The sequence below is a fragment of the Papaver somniferum genome, chromosome 6, assembly GCF_003573695.1.
Source record: "Papaver somniferum cultivar HN1 chromosome 6, ASM357369v1, whole genome shotgun sequence".
Lineage (NCBI taxonomy): Eukaryota > Viridiplantae > Streptophyta > Magnoliopsida > Ranunculales > Papaveraceae > Papaver > Papaver somniferum.
Genome location: NC_039363.1, coordinates 108,326,741 through 108,342,762, shown reverse-complemented (window position 1 = coordinate 108,342,762; position 16,022 = coordinate 108,326,741). Strand labels below are relative to the sequence as shown.

The 16,022-nt window shown below is 36.5% G+C and overlaps 1 pseudogene; it reads left to right on the top strand.

Annotated features, from left to right (window-relative positions):
• The first annotated feature begins 7,681 nt into the window (after window positions 1-7,681).
• On the top strand, window positions 7,682-10,364 carry LOC113286023 (annotated as a pseudogene).
• Window positions 10,365-16,022: the final 5,658 nt, after the last annotated feature.

Below are 16,022 nucleotides of genomic sequence, written 5' to 3'. Positions count from 1 at the left end.
ACTGGCTACCAAACGAAAGGTTGCAATAATCAACGGCTACCTTCCTCTTAAGATGCAAAATCTCGACCGTTGAAGATCACCACCGAGCCGGCAAGTCTCCCAAGATCAACTTGCAAGACGACGACAAAATGCTACATGTTTTCCACGAAAATACTCGAGACATCAATACATGTCACAAACTGGGGGATGCTCATTGGGTATTGGTTTGGAGGTTTACAGCGTGTGGCGTACACTACGCTCATTATTAGAAAGTGTCATACGGATGAGGTCGTTAGTAAATACAGGGAGTAATGGTGAAACGTTTTCTTTTATGGAACATCGTTTCTAAGCGTTACCGATTACCACCTCCTCCCATTTACTCACCCGTTTTCCATTTCTTAATGAGACCAGAGTACGTTTCACTTCGACTTGTATAAATAAGCATTACCTATTTCCACCGAACAACAAGTTCTGTTCAGGAGCATACAACACTCAGAAAACGTTTGCTAGCTTTCCCATCTGTTAGCATCCCACTTTCTGATACAAGTCACAAAACAACTACTCTTCCAGAATCAACTATTCTGGTCTCAACACTCTCTTCGCTTCCCTCCCCAAAACCAACCCTTCTCCTCCACTTTGTGACCGAAGCAAGTCTAGAACGACCATTTCTTGGTTTAGGCCGGACTTGTACAGATTGATCTCTCGAATCTAAAGTACTCCCTTGCAGTACATTGTTTAGGGTTTGGATTTGTTTCTCACCCACATCACACGAAATTACCGAAACCAGCAGAAACTGTTTTCACCCTCAAACAGCGGTGTATTGCTCTAGCCATATGCATAAAAACTGAATTCATGTAGGTATAAAAGAAGGAGCAGTATCCTATATACCACAGATGGAAATTCTCATTTCCAAACATACAAATGGAAATTCTTATTTCCCAAACAATTCATAAAGACAAACAAAGCATTGCAATTCTTTTCTAAACAATGGAAAGATTAAAAGAGATAACAGAACTTTCGGAATTTAAAACTAAAAAATGCAAGGAATACACAATCAGAAATTGCATGAATTTGTTAAACATAAACTTTTATAAAAGAAAACATAAACTTTTATAAAAGAAAACAAAAATAATCACAAAAGAGTTAAATGTAGATTCCCACCTCTTTTGATGACCAGCCACGCCTACCTCGAGATCCATGATCCACTGGTTCATTCTTTGAATCGATCGTTGTTAATAACTAACTGTTAATCACACAAGAACTCTAAGAATCTAGCCAAAATGGCTCACACAAGAATCATACAAGTCTATCTAATGGTTCTAATCCCTTTATGATTCTACACGTTTTATTATCTATCTTTAACATATCTAAGGTCTACTAATTTAATTAGATTGGTTCTATAATCCATTAGCTAAGTCTCATGAATATCTACAACTTTGAAGAAGAAGCCAAAGGCTAAATTAGACCATAAGCGGTCCAATTCATCAAGATGGATAACTAGTCTTAAGCCCAAGTGCACTAGACTAGCCCATTAACCTAAGGTCCAGTCCAACTAATTCAACTAACAGACACTAACGGTTAACGTTTGGTCAGAAGGAGTTAACTAACAGTCAACATCTAAGTCCAGGTCAAAGTCAAGTCAACTGGTCAAACTTAGTCAAAGGATTCAACTCAGTCAAGACAAACTGAGTCACACAGAAAAGAAGACTAAATCATACTGAAATTGTTCAGTCAGACAACTACCACTTCAGGCCTGAGCTAAAGAACATGCCAAAGGTTCTTACATCCTTATTTTCTACTTATCAGATTATATTCCTACCTTTTATCATTGCAGCAACTCAATTATATCAAATAACTATATAATTCATTTACAAATACAAAATCATTTCACCTTAATCTGCAGTTGCAGGCTTTCACTAAGGCCACTGCTATAACAACATTACAATCAACTTCAGCTCAAACATCTCACAAGTACACTCGAGTTCCAACAACAATAACACTACCAACTACTAGCCTCATATCACCTTCTATCTCTTTAACCATGACAACCAACATAACCCAACAACTTCAACTTGAATTACACATCATTCTGACAATTTCAGTACCTACACTTCCTGCACTTTCAAACTTTTAAAACCCATGTAACAAAATTCATTATACAATCAAATATATCAACACCATATCCTCCCCCTCACTGTGATTACACAACACAACTCCAATTCTCAACCATTGTTCTGTATCCAACAGTTACAAGCCTACACCACCAATTACAGTTCTAACTCCAAGACAATTCAACTTAAACATCCCTACACAACATATCCCAGTCCATACTTACGTAGACACCACTACCAATACAAGACCTCCATTCAGTTAACCTTCCTTACTCTCACTACAACCAACACAGCTCCATTCATACCAACTAATCTCTGAGCTTCATAAGCATCACTAGTTCAATAACCACCACCAATATACTTAATTACAACCACATGTAAGAGTATCTCATAACTCAACATCATCTCAGCTTGCATCACAACTCATTTAAATCACAATCACCCTTCTTAGCTTCAATATGTTCTCCACCTGCTACTAAAATTACTCCAATAACAGTTCTGTGAATTCACGTATTCTTCACAATCATGTCTAATTCAATACATACTTAAATTCTAATAACACAACATAATAACTGAGATTCAATCCAATTGGTAGAATAAAAGATTACATCATCTCCTAGACCAAACCAGTCTTCACTGCCAACACAGATCAGCTTCAATCAACTTCATCATGAACTTCAGATTCACTGCTCAAATCCTAACCCTTCAATTCTTAATTAAACTTCTTCTCTGTAACTGTTAGAGCATTGCTCGGTCGAACTCGCATGCGTTGCTATCTCAAGCATGTTTGTCAATGTTAGTGATCAAAACTATAAGTCTTGATTTCTAGTCTATTATAGCTAAGTCTCGGACTAGGATAGAAAGTGTAGTTGAGCTAAAGGACTTCATGGCAATTCATCATACAAGTAGAAGAACTACTCATGAGTATGTGAAGACTTGAACTTATCTATCACTCAAAAGTCTATCTACTCTATCTCCTACTCTTTGAGACAAGAAGTCGTATATTATATATATATATACTTTGATTATATATATTTGGTATTTCGAGCCGAGTATACCTCGCCTATCTATATCTCGAAATATGAGTTGGTAAGCTTTTCGCTTTAACCAAGTTTATCTTTACCATGTGAATCATCTTGAAAATTGCTTTGACGAGAAATGATGTAACAACTATATAACATCCTCTAAGAATGTTTCAATGATTGAAATGAGAGTTTAGATTACATAACCAATGGTGGGCATAAGCATTATTGTGGAAACACATTTATGTATAAGTCCTATTCCTTGAACCGAAGTTTGCGAACTTTGTTGATCAAGAGAACCGGAAGAATGGTGTGAGCCAAGTCCGCGAACTGCCGAAGTTCTCAAACCCGATAATTTCTGCTGGAGTTGACAAACTACTTGCGTGAAACTAATTCCGCGAACTCAGTCCACGAACTAGTGAATTTCTCATAACAGAGAATTTCTGCTGGAGTTTGTAAACTCTGTCCAGTAACTTAAGTCCGCGAACCTAGTCTGCGAACTTGAGAAGGTTATATATCTGAAGATGATTTCTGAACTTAAACTTAAAAAGAGTAAGGAATGCAGTTTTCAAACCGTGGCTATAAAAGTTCATGAATCGATTCAAGTGAATCAAATCATCTTTGCTTCAATTGTGTCTTGTGTAGTACATGAGATTTCCTTGCAATTGAACAACTCTCTAACTAGTTCACTTGAAGTGATTTGAACTAGTTATGGTGAAGAAGAACATGGTTGATATGAAATGCTCATATGGCTAACCTTTTGGTTAACTATTGTTGAACCAACGAGTGCATACGTTTGGGTACGGTTAACAAACCTAGAAGCATGCATTGTCAAGTGTGTGTAACAAGCTAAGTTTTCGATCTAACGGTTGAGAAATATTAGCTTGAATCTAAATCAGGTTTTCATATAACGGTGTATATTGATTGCTTTGTTACCAAAGTAACTTAATTACAAACCCTGATTTGAAAGACTATATAAGGGGAACTCTAGAATCTGTGCAAAACTAATTCCCACACCTCACGTGTGATACTAGTTTGCATACTAGAGTCGGTTCTCCTTTAACCTTTGGTTTTCTTCTTCTAAAACCAGGTTAACGACTTGAAGACTTCATTGGGATTGTGAAGCCAGACCGATACTACTTTTATCATAGTTGTGTGATATGATCTTGCATCTTCTATCGTACGAGTACAATCAGATTGATTGGCTTGATATTGATATCTCTGATAGGCAAGATATAAAAAGTAATCACAAACATCTTCGTCTCATTGTCTGTGATTCCGCAACATCTTGTTTCGCTACCATACGATTAAGATTGTTGTGAGGTGATTGATAAATCTAGGCTGTTCTTCGGGAATATAAGAACGGATTATCAATTGGTTCCTGTTCACCTTGATTACTATCAAAATACGAAACAAAACCTTTTAGTGTTTATCTGTGGGAGATAGATTGATCCTTTGATAGACTTGTCTGTGTGAGACAGATTTGTTTATTGTCAAAGCCTGCGATTTTGGGTCGTAGCAACTCTTAGTTATGGGTGAGATCGGCTAAGGGAATCAAGTGCGCAGTATCCTGCTGGGATCAGAGGCGTAGGGAGTACAACTGTACCTTGGATCAGCGGGAGACTAATTGGGGTTCAACTACAGTCCAGTCCGAATTAGCTTGGAGTAGGCTAGTGTCTGTAGCGTCTTAATACAGTGTGTGATCAATCTGGACTAGGTCTCGGGGTTTTTCTGTATTTGCGGTTTCCTCGTTAACAAAATTTCTGGTGTCTGTGTTATTTCAATTTCCGCATTATATTGTTTTATCTTTATAATTGAAATAATACAGGTTGTGTGTTAGATCATCAATTAGAATAATCCAACCTTTGGTTGTTGATTGTCGTTGATTGATCCTTGGATATTGGTCTTCGGTACCATCTAAGTTATTCCTTGTGTTTGATTAAAGACTTGTTGATTTCTATTAGCTTGAGTAAATCAAAACAAGATAGAGGTATTAACTCCTTGAGATACTTTTACCTAGATTGAGTCTGATTGTCTAGTTGATTCTCTAGAAAGTATTTCGGAGTTAGTCCATACAGATTGCTAAGCAAAATATTGGGTGGTGTTGTTAGACCCCCGCTTTTTCAATTGGTATCAGAGCAGGCAAACACGTTTAAGACCTTACAAGTCTGTGTTTGTAGCGATCTGACTCTATGGACAGAGGTGCTATATCTATTAACGTACCACCAGAATTCGATGGCTCTAATTACTTATGGTGGAAAATTTCTATGCGAGCTTTTCTTCAAGCACGTGATTTTCAATCATGGGTATATGTTGTTAATGGCTATGATGCTCCCGTTGTGGCAGTTGGAGATGTAAACGTTCCCAAGAATATTGGTTAAAACAATCCTGCCAAGATACTTGCTGCAAAGAAAAATTCCGACGGTTTGAATGTCATCATACATGCCATTACCCCAAATCTTCAACACCATGTGTCTAATTGCACTAGGTCTAAAGATGCTTTGGATATCTTAGAAACCGTATTTGAAGGTAACTCCAGTGAAAAGGAAGCTCTAGGCTTCAAAACCTTAATTCTGATTGGGAGAACCTTCGTATGGCAGATGAAGATACATTTGATGAGTTTAATCACAGAGTGTCTGAAATTGTTAATGCATATTTTGCATTGGGTAAGACTATTCATGAAAAGGACATTGTGATGAAAATTCTCAGATCGCTGCCATCTAGATACGAGTCTAAGAAGCATGCCATCGTTGAGGGAAATAACCTTGATAATCTTTCCACAAATACATTGGTTGGAAAGCTAAAGATCTTTGATCATGAGCACACATCCAAAATCGGAAAGGATGTTGCCTTTAAAGCACAAAAGAACACTAAATTACTTGATAAAAGTAAAAGTGTTTATGTCTTTGAGGATGATCAGTCTGAGGATGAGTTTTTGGATGAAGATCTTGACAAATCAGTCTCCTTGATCACAAGAAAAATTAGGGATCTTCTATTGAAGAGAAGTAAACGGTTTTCAAGAGACAAACCTAGGTCGTCAGATAAACCTCACGATCGCGTTCCTCCTAAGAACATGGATGCTAACGAGGCTGATGACGAGGATATGCCACAGTGCTTTAAGTGTAAAAGTTTTGGTCATTTTACAAACGAGTGCCCAAATCGTAGAAAATACACTGGGAACAAAGGTCTTGCTGTAACACTTGATGAGATGTCTGAGATCTATGATTCCGATGAAGATAGGAAATCAAGTGTTGGTCTTCTATGTGAAAGCATTGAGTTTGATCATTGTAGCAATACATATATAAACCTTGATGGTTTCGGTGAAGAAGAGAATCCAATCAAGCTGGAAGAATCAATTGACCAATCCTTTGGAAACTCTGTTTGTAATGTTTCAGGATCTACCTTGTGTCTAGCTGCAGTCACACCACAGATACCTGAATATTATCCAATATTGACGTGCTCGTTTTGTTCTCAGAAGGGTCATGAACTATCAATATGTTACAAGTACAAACATCAAGTGAGGCACGCCAACAAACTTCAACGAAGGGCAAATCGATTAGCAAGGAAGCTTAAACTTTCTCAGAAGACCGCTGAGGTATATAGGATTTTATCTTCGTCTAAGAAGTTAGTTTCCAAATACAAAATGAGGCCATTAGAGAAGAAAGTATGGTCAAATCATTTTGATAGACATAAGTCTGAGGATTCCTCTCAAGAGGAAAATGGTGGACAAATTGTTGTTCACCGCAGCATAAACTAATTGTGTTTTTTGGTAAATCTTGTCTCATGTGCCTGATCAAAAGAGACAAGGTTGTGTATGCTCAGGCTTTAGGAAAGGTTCTTTTTCTTAGGTTTGTTCTTTCTGTCTATCAAATAAAAGAAAGGATTATTATCGACAATTCTACTCTTTATAGGGTTTAAAGTTGGACGTCCACGAACCTGTTAAAAGGTTGCGAACCCTACATTTCCTCTCTGATATCCTTTATATCTTAAGACTGCTTGTTGAGATTGTGAATTTCACTCATAAAATCAGTTGTTTATAACTGTTCTCCAAGCATCATGTCTTTGGATGGAAAAGATGTCAATATGATTGTTAAGCCATCAATCAAGGAAAAAGAGAAATATCCAGTAACTCCTTCCTTGAAAAGAAAAAGGAGGAATGCAATAAAGTCAAGAGCCGTTCCTTCTAACTCTCAGAAGTTTTCTGATGTTCTTGATGAGTTGAAGGAAGCAAGAAAGGAGATTCGCGAAATAAAGACTTGCATAATAAGATCTTTGGAAATTCAGAAGGCCCTACTTCGACATCATCAGCCAAGACGGTTTGTTGGTATTGACTCCTTCCTTTCCCCCACCCTAGTACACCATGTGCCATTTGGTTTGAGAAGCGATTCGATGCGATTTCTGAGTACAATTACTCTTACAATGCGCGGTAGGATACTTTCTCATGTTTTCGGACCGAACCATTTCTTTAGTGTGTTTAATTTGGTTACATCGGGAGGCATATTATCAAATGTGGTGTACTATAAAACCACTTCGATAGCTACGAGGGAAAAATAGAATGCACTTCGCTTAAGCCAAGAGAGGTGACGAACAGGAGAGAAAAAAACAGTGAGCGGCTTTAAATCAATAATGGCAGGAGAAGTAGTAAATGAAGACAAAAGTTTAGTATTAGATAATAAGGTGTTTTACTTAACTCATTTAGATGTTCTAGAAATTGATAAACTTCGTCTTAGAAAAGAAGTTAAAGACTCTATTACAGCTGATTGTAAGAAACTAAAAACCCTATACTTTTGGTTCTTTCGTTTTCCCATGATTATTTCTTCCTTATAAGTAATTTCCACTTTTTTATTCGTGTAGATATGGTGAAATATTGTGAAATCCTGGTTGCTAAATCTGTAATAAAGATGGAGCCGGACGAACTTCAATCGAAATCTGTAATAAAGATGGAGCCCGACGAACTTCAATTGATGCGTAATAACATTGATGAAGCGTGAGTTTGTTTTTTATCCGAATTTTATTTTGTGTTGATTTTAGTGAAGAGTTTGTTTTTTGATGGAATTAGGTATTGTGACCTCGTATACCTAGATGCATTCTATAGAGTTTGTAAATGAAAATTAGGGCAGATCCCAGCGGAAGTGTGGAATCAGGAGTCTGAACTTATACCAAGTTGTATGTGGAGTAGGCAAATAGTAGAAACTAAAGCTGCGAACGCATAATTCCAAGTTGGATTTACTGTTAAACTATTTTGTATTTGTCGTTTTAGAGTTCATGACCCTATCGTAGTTTTTACCAAGCCAGAAAGTCCTATTCTGATCATGCTTGAAAGCCTATAAACCTCAATGTGTTTTTCTTTACTATTGGATCTGTATCTTGGTTTTGTGCAACTATATTACCTTACCGTACATGGTTTATCTGGTTGAAACAGAATTGCTGATGCTGAAGCGAACTTAAGTGAAAGCAAAGTTCAAGAAGCTCATGTAGCTAAATTCTTATTTCTAATTCGGATCAGTGACAAGGTATATATTTCTTTCTGTGCATGAACTATCTGGATTCTTAAGGATGAATCATAACTCATGGTCCAACTATTCAACATGAATTCTCAGTAAAAAGCATTGGATCAGCTTAACAAGACAGACAGCAAAATGGCCGACGTAGGACAAAAAATTGATTTAGCTTTGTATACTGCTCGGATGGGTTTTTTCTACGGGGATTCGTCTCTCATCTCCACAAGTATTGATAAAGCTAAGAAGTAATATTAGAAAACTAGCATTTCTTTTGTTTTTTTTTTCCACGATGAAACCCCTTTTCTTAATCGGATTTGCGTTGCAGCTTCGATGTGGGAGGCAATTTGGAGAGCGAGAAGCATTTGGAAGTGTACGAAGGCTTGTTTTGCATGGCCAAGGGAGAATTTGAGAAAGCTTCTGATCTGTTTCTGGCTTCACTCTCTACCTTCAAAACTAGCGAGCTTTTCTCTTACGAAACCTTCATTCTTTACACTGTTCTTACTAGTGTTGTGTCATTAAACCCAGGTTTGCTGCAATATAGCATTTTCTCAATACATTTGGTTCTATCATATCATATCATATGGCTGACACTTATTAGTCTTTTTCCTGGTACTTTATTTGTTAATGACAGGTGCTGCTTGCTCCTAAGATCCTGGCTGTGCAAGGGAAAATTCTGTATCTCTCAGAGTTCATGAACTCTCTGTATCACTGCCGGTACAAGGCATTCTTCAGAGCACTTGGTGAGAGTTTTCTCCTATTTAATTGAAGCAAATGGGGTGTGGGGGTGGAATATATCTTAGGGTGATTCTTCTGCACTTCTATATCTCTATTTGATTGTCACAATCTCATGACTACTCAGTTGACATATCCATGCAAATCAAACTGGACCGATATCTACATCGTCATTATAAACATTACATGACAAAGGTCCGGATCGCTGTCTACTCCCAGTACCTGGAATCTAATAAGGGTGCAACATTGGAAGCAATGTCAACTGCTTTTGGAGTAACAGTCAGCTTTATTGATTCGTAAGTGTACCTTGCTTATCTACTTTAAACCATTGGATACTGTTCCGTTGAATTTTGTCCAACATCCTGAAATGTGCGAAGTGTACTGAACTATCAGCCAACTTTCTCTGCTTGCATGATTGTGCTATAATGTCGTGGTTGCAATCTGACTTATTTCTTTTCTTTTATATGATGCACAGGGAACTTTCTCGTTTTATTGGAGCAGGGAAGTTACCACCTGAAGGGACCACCTAGCATACTATATAGGATCCAGAAGCTGTCTCGGGTGATTTATCTGCGAGAGATGCATCCAGTTATTACTCATGAAAATACTGTTGTGGAAAGAAGCACACAAACCTGTTCTTGATGAAGTAATTGTTGTTGATTTGACTAAGCATCAAATTACTCTAGGATGTAGAAGGTTCCCTGCCTAGTCAATCTAGTAAGACATTCTTAGTTGTGCTTCGCATACTTTACATTCGCTAAAAAAGAATTGAAGAAGAAAGAGTACTTGGTCTTCCCTTTATGAGAAGGTCATTGAGCTGAAATTACTGTCGTATCCTCATGAAGACGCGAGACATGTTTACTGACACGATACTGTTGAGGTGACCGGGAAAACCAAAAATCACAAAATTCTCGAAAAGAAACATATGCCAAGTGGTTCCCATACGGGCCATACTATTTTCTTTGGTTCTATCTCTTCTAGTATTTTTCTTGGCTGGCCGTTTAGCCTCATGACCTAAAATGTGCCCAAAATGTGTTTCAGAACCGAAAATCTATGAAATGGACCCAAAATGTGTCGTCTCAATCAAAATCCCAACCCCGTGAACAAATCTGCCTAATTATCCAAAATCCGCAATGAAACGCGGGCTACCTTCAGCGAAACCTAAATTTCTAGTTTCCTTACATGTTTACGTAATCTCGTCTTCTCGAGTCGTGAACAAATTTCCTATAAGAAAAAGAATCATTCTTACAAAAACAAATTGTTTTTTGCCCAATCCGATGATCGTGGATTTACCTTTTTAAATGATCAACGGTTTCTATTGCTTTAAAAGAAGAAGAAAGTGAAAAAAGATAAATCTCGGTTCAGAATGCATCCACCTTCTGCTCCTTAATTCAATGTCTGTGAGTAATTCAAGCACAAGTTTTTCCGGAAACATTTATCTATTGTCCGTTACAAACCAAAATCCCCATTTGAAGGCATTTATTAGCCCATTATATCTCATTGATATCAATCTCTATGATTTCTGAAACGCTCAATCACATGTTCAGGTATATAAATTGTAGTCTTCCAGTTTCACTGGCAAGTACAACATCAAAGTTGGTTGGCATGAATCTCTTAGGTTTTTAAGAAAAAATTTGTACGCCCTAATCTCTTTACTGTATCACTACTATGTAAGTTCGACAGTGTATAAATTTTATTAATTTTTCTTAAATTTGTAGTATTTGATTTAGTTGTTCAGCCTGCACTTTGTGCAGAAGTGCCAAGTACTTTCACAATGATTTAGTTGTTCTCTTTACAAACTCAATTATTTATCTTTTGAATGTTTTTTCGTAAAAGATTTGATTTAATTCTCCTTTTTGTGATTAGGGCTTCTGCATTCGTGCTTGCAGCAGGCGATTAAGTTATTTCAGGTACAGATTTATCTATTCCAATAGACTTTTCTGTATGAGACAGATTTGTTTATCAAGTCTTCGACTTTGGGTCGTAGCAACTCTTGGTTGTGGGTGAGATCAGCTAAGGGAATCAAGTGCGTAGTATCCTGCTGGGATCATAGACGTAAGGGACGCAACTGTACCTTGAATCAGTGTGAAATTGATTAGGGTCCAACTACAGTCCAGTCCAAAATTCATTGGTAGTAGGCTAGTGTCTGTAGCGGCTTAATACAATGTGGTGTTCAAAGCTGGACTAGGTCCCAGGGTTTTTCTGCATTTGCGGTTTTCCTAGTTAACAAAATTCTGGTGTATGTGTTATTTCTTTTCCGCATTATATTTTGTTATATAATTACCACAGGTTGTGCGTTGTATCGATCAATTAGGAAATCCAACCTTTGGTTGTTGATTGAAATTGATTGATCCTTGAACATTGGTCTTTGGTACCGTTCATGTTACTTATATTATATTCAATCGGGCTCGCAAATTTCTATTTGCTGATTGCAGATTGAATTGAGAGATAGAGATATAAACTCTTGTATATACTTTTCTCTAGATTGAGTCTGACTGTCTAGTTGATTCTCTAGAAAGTATATTGGAGTAAGTCCTCTCAGATTGCCAAACGAATTGTTGGGTGTGGTTGTTGTACCTCCCGCATTTTAAAAAAGGAAGCGAACTAATCAACTAAGCATTTTCTATAACGTGAAAAATAAACCATAACAGAACAAAAAAAAATCAAAAAGGTTGAGCTCCGTTCGTTGGCCGGGGTGATACCTAATATAGTTATACGACTTAGTCTTGTTAGAAGATAGAATATAATAGACTTATGAGTGATAGATAAGTTACGTCTCCACATACCTTTTGTTGATGAAATTTATCCAAGATCTTCAGTAGATTTTGTTCTTTAATTTGTGAACGCCATGAAGTTTAAAGCTCAACTACACACCTTTATCCTAATCCGAGACATAGCTATAAGTAGACTAGAAATAAAGTTTATAGTTTTGATCAACTAAACTTTACAAACAAGCTTGAGATAGCAACACTTGCGAGTTCAACCGAGCAGTGCTCTAATAATCTCCCACTTTTTCAATTTTAATGACTAAACTATCAATACATATGGATTACAAATTAAATAAACTTTGTAGCTTTTGATCCATCATGCTTGATTCCCTTGGCTCATCAACTTTCTTGAATTCTTCGTTATTTCAAGTTCTCCATCGATTCTGAATGTGTTCAACTCAGCATCATTTTTTTAAAAGATCTGTAGCAATAACAATAAGAAAACAAAGTTTTCAATCATTGTTATTCAGTGTCATAGTATTATTATATAAAATCAAAGTCCAATTGCATCACAACTTTGAAATAATACTATGGTGATATGTATCACTCCTCCTTAGTCAACACTTCCATCTTTTACACAATAGGTGAAACCTATAGAATGGGAATCTATCCCCCCCCCCCCCCCCCTTACATAATGATCCGTAAATCATATGTATATAGTGTGAACTACTAAATAATTTTCCCCCTTTTTGTCAATATAAATTCGCAAAGGTACAAAAACTATAGGATCATAATGAATCTCTAAAGATAATTCATGACTAATAAGAAACATATCAACTTTCTTTTTCACAAAGTCGAAACTTAGTGTATTCACTAAGGAGTTTATTAAGATACAAGTTAACCCCTTCAAATTCCACAACCCTCTCCCCAAAAAGATATGGCAATTAATTTCAAGGTCATTTATGAACTCTCCTCCCATTTGATGTCATTCCCAAGAGAACAACATGAGCGACCTTACTTTTAGGAGAAAATAAGGATTTTTTTGGACATTAACAAATCACATGGATTTGTATCTAGAAAACTCGAGTAAATTAACCACAAGTAAATATTAATGATTAATTTAGCCGGAAATCACTCAACATAAGAAAACTTACGGAGTAAATACAGTACTTTCACATAAAAGTGGATCAGGGAAAGAACAATACTGCGGAATTTCTCAACAAGCTCATTTTATCTTTTATAAATATATGCATAGAGACATAATAGACAACTTTTTAGAGAAATGTATGAGATAATAGCTCAATTCACGAACCGTAAGGGCACAAAATCTCATAAACAATTGCAATATATAAAACCAATAAGATTAAATACTACAATATCATCTTATAAACAACTTAGAATTTGAATAAATGAATTTAAAAACATTGCAAGATGAACAACATTGGAAATAGATACGTGTGATCACAATAATTGTTATACCCAACCCTAGTTATTTAATCAAAAACCTATAAACATACTAAGAAACTCAAATATAGTCAGCAATTAGAGATCGAATGAGAGTAAGATCATCAGTTGCTTTCTTCAGTTCAGTCTTCAGAAAATCAAGATTTTTTGTTTCAATGGCAAGTTGATCATGTACAACCGTAAAATCTCGGAGAAGATTTCCAACCAAATCAGATGACATATGAACATGTCTATTGTCTTCATGATTGCAAGCATGGTAACAGGTTATGATGAGAGGATTATCATGAAAACCAATAACCTTACCATCTTCAGTTTCATCTTCCTTTTTGCTTCCATTCATAGTGTCGTTCATGAAATTACAAGAAAATTTCTTGAGGTTACGGAACATATATATATACATTATTCTTGGGAAAAGAACCCTAGGGACACATAGAGTTCTTTCCAAACAAACGTTGGTATTGGAACCATACGTCCGGTTATGAACCTTGCACATGGGTCGTATGCGAAAATAATTCAGTATCAACGAACCCAAGAAGCTTAACAAAAACATGTTTTGTGAACAGTTTATCAATAAATATTTTTAGTCTTAAAGAATAACTTGGCTCAATAAATAAATTTAGAGCACAAGAGTTTTATTGATAGACACATCAAGTCAACTGACATTTAAGAAACATGTTTGTAAAGAAAGACTTATTGAAGCTTCCTTTTTGATTGCTACAAGAAGTATTAGCTTCAAGAAGAAGTTACTGATCATACACATTATCAAGTGTGAAACTAACCGGAACAAGGCTCTACAGTAAGTTGATCATCTTAATTTTATACTAAAAACTACACAGGTACAATAAAGATCGCTTTGTCAAGAAAGAGATGTCTTTCTTGAGAATATTGTGCATCCTCATATGGTCTCAATGGAGAAGGTATAAACTATAGCAGTCAAGTTGTATGTTGATAAGCATTGTGCTCATCAATAGTGTTGACTTTCTTTTCCTTACAATTCTGAGAGATAACAGAAGCATTGATAATGTTAGTCTCAAGAGGATCAATGGGAAAAGAACAAGAAATACCTGAGGTTGCCGCCTTCTTTGCCTTCATAATACTGCGCTTGAGTCTGTTGATCCTTGTCTGGAGTTCCGAAACACGGTTGTTGATGTGAATGTGTTCAGAACAATTGAAGCTTTCTTCCCAGAGTTTTCTTCAAACTTATAAGGAGATTTGGAATGACTATCTTTTTGCAGATTAGATTTTCTTTTTTCTGGAGCATCAAAGCAAATATATCTGTCCTTAAAACATTATCCTTTTGACAATTGTTACAATTGTGAAAAGGTTTTGTATTACTTTTACGAACAAGGATTGGCTCATCACAACACTTCCTTTGTCTAAAAGTTGGACAATCACAACCAGTAGAGTGAGATATAGGTTTGATTACTTCTTTAGACACCAAATATAGATGTTATGAAGTTTCTCATTCCGCAAACGAAAACGACATCTTCTTTCAAGGTGACCCTTGTTTCCACAATAATGGCAATTGAAACGAATATTATTTCCAGCACTCTTATGAGCTGGTTTTGGGAGTTGATGTTTTGAGGAGTTACTCACAACCTTTTAACTCTCTTCACATAGAATTAAGTATCCTAGTGTGGCTAGTATACCTCATTGGAAACCCCCTTTGCAAGACTTCTAAAACCTAAATGTTGATGCATCTTTTAATTATGATACTAACCAACTTGGTATCTGCGAGGGAATCAATGAATCAAGGCATCAAGGAATCAACTTGATACTAACCAACTTGGTATCTGTGAAGGAATCAAGGAATCAACTTGATACTAACCATCTTTTGATTATGATACTAACCAACTTGGGTGGCATTGCGCTCCGCAATCATATAGGTATCTGTGAAGGAATCAAGGCATGCTATTCAGATGGAATTCTAAGTCCAGAGGTTGGGGAATGTACGGCTATATACGTGAAGCTTTACCATAGGCTAAGGAATTAAAGCTACCCAAGATTCATAGTGAAGCTCATGTTAAACCAATCGTTCAATCAATAATGGAGGATAGAAACAACCTAAAAGAGATCAAGCATTCAAGTTTTAATGTTATTTTTGCTTTGTGAGACTAGATGACAATCAGGTTGCCAGGTTGCTGATAGTGATGTTTTTTCTTTGTGAGACTAGATGACAATCAGGTTGCTGATAGTGATGCAAAATCTGTTAGAGAAACAGCATCACCTGCAGTCTGTCGTAGTAACTATTCTGCTCATATCTGTAGTCTTCTGGCAAGAGATACGAGCATTTCAACTCCTTGATAATAAAATTCCTTCTTTTATCAAAAAGGGAAAAGAGGAAAGGGGTCGAGTCACTAGAGCACGAGAGAAAAGGTCTCTCCATCATGGGGGATGGCCATTGTACCAGCAGCTATCCTGGTCCTCTTAAGAGACCGGCCAATTATTCTTTCTTGATTTTGGTGTAGAAAAACCAAGTAAGCATCTAATGTAATCTTTGCAAGC